Source organism: Gavialis gangeticus, unplaced genomic scaffold (assembly GCF_001723915.1).
Source record: "Gavialis gangeticus isolate Ggan-Ray unplaced genomic scaffold, GavGan_comp1, whole genome shotgun sequence".
Taxonomy (NCBI): domain Eukaryota; kingdom Metazoa; phylum Chordata; order Crocodylia; family Gavialidae; genus Gavialis; species Gavialis gangeticus.
The window spans coordinates 15,020,967-15,022,861 of NW_017729025.1; positions in this window are offsets into that span (position 1 = coordinate 15,020,967).

Genomic DNA, 1,895 nt, shown 5'->3' on the forward strand with positions numbered 1-1,895 from the left:
CAGGCCTCCGGCGCTAGCCCGGCCCGGCCCGGCCTGCAGCGGGTGGACTGGGCCCTCGCCCCCGCCGGCGTCGTGCTGGGGCTGAGGCACTGCCGGGGCCGCTGACAGGGCCTGCCCCTCTCCCCGGGACCTCTTGGGCATGTTTTAACGTTTCGTAGCAGCAGGACGTCGGCTGCCGCGGTGCCCCCGCTCGCCGCGCGGCGGTTAGGCTGTGGGGTCTGTGTCGCGTCCGGTAGCAGAGTTCAGACGATGGGCTGTGTGGGGTGGTTTGGATGGGGAGGATCCCGCCTCAGGCAGGAGGTTGGACTAGGTGACCTCTGGAGATCCCCTCCAGCCTGATTTTGCTAGAGGGTGACTGAAGTTTTGCTAAGAGGTCAGAAAAAGGATCTGCATAGGATGGTTTGGGTGTGGTTGATCCTGCCCAGGGCAGATCCAGTGCTGCACCTCCCCCGTTGGACTGCACGGCACCACGGGACTTTTTGAAGTCCCTCTCTTCCCCTTCATGCTCAGAGGCACGGCCCCTCTCTGCCTCTTTCCCCCCCACCTGCCTTTCCCTGCTGTTCTGTGCTGGGCTGGGCTCAGCTGGGCATGGCGACACAGGCGGCAGGGATGGAGAGGGGTCCCCTTCCCCCCCCCGCCACTCCAGACGGGGGTGTGAAACTACTCTCCAGCTGCCCTCTTGCTGCTGTCTCCCTTCCCCGCTGAGTGCAGCCCAGCCGGCTCTGGAGCGTCCCAGCACCTGAGCAGCAGGCAGGGGAGCTGGTGGGAAGGAGAAGGGGCTGCCTCTGAACAGGAAGGAGAGGGAAAGGGGGATTTTCACCTGCTTTAGGGACTTATAAAGACCGCAGAGGCTCCCACAGCATGGTCTGCCCGTACTAGTGGGGCAGAGGAGGCTAGGAGCAAGGGATGGAGCCACTCCTTGGTGCGGGTTGCTGCTCCCACACCCCCTTTTGGGAAATCCTGGATCTGCCCCGATCTTGTCTCCTAGATGATCTCTGAAGGTCCTTTCCAGCCTGACTTCTGTGACTTTCCACCGGAGTGATTCTCCGCCAGGGTGCCAGGGCGAGATCCTTTGAAGGGTGTCCAGGGAAGTGTAAGGAGATGGGCAGGCTCATGGTCTCCCTTGCCTGGCTGCAAGGAGGTAATAAATACACTAGTTTTTGAAACAGGGTACTGCTCAGTTCACTACAGTTGTGGAGTGGCGCCTCAAGTCTGATGAGGGTTGCAACGAATCTGAAAAAGAAGGAGAACCACTGCCCTAGATCCGCCTGGTTCAGCGCTCGCCCCTCTAAAATATCCACCCCCGCCACTCAGAGACAGGCCTATTTGATAAGTAAGGAGCAGTGGGCCTAGGACCACCAAGAAAACTGCAAGCCTCCCTCAGCTAGGAAGGCACAACAACAAACTTCTTGGGACAAGAAAAGAGAAAGGAGGGTTGGGAGTGCCAGTCTCAGGGTAATAGCAAGTAGGGAAAGTGGTAACAATAGCAAGTCAGCGACAAAATACTGGGCTAGATGGACCATTGGTTTGACATAGCAGACACTGCACCTCGCCTCCCGGGGAAGCAGGAAGGGAGCAGTGGCAGTGGAACCAGCGTGACTCCAGACACGAGGGATTTAATGCAAAGGGAAATTCGGACAGGGGGTCCGTAACCTTTGACTATCATAGAGCTCAGCTCTGTGCGGGACAACTGCTCTTAAAGGAAAGGGAGCAAGGAGGTGGAAGAGACTGTTTGGGGCCTTTAGTGCATGTTAATCACCTGAAAAATGAGCTCTGAGTGGAATATACATCCCTAGGACTTTCCCTTCTGTGCCTGTTTAGTATGCAAAGTTTACCTAAAGCTGGGAACAGGCTGTGCAACCACTAGATGTGGGTTACCTTGTCTGGAATAGCCC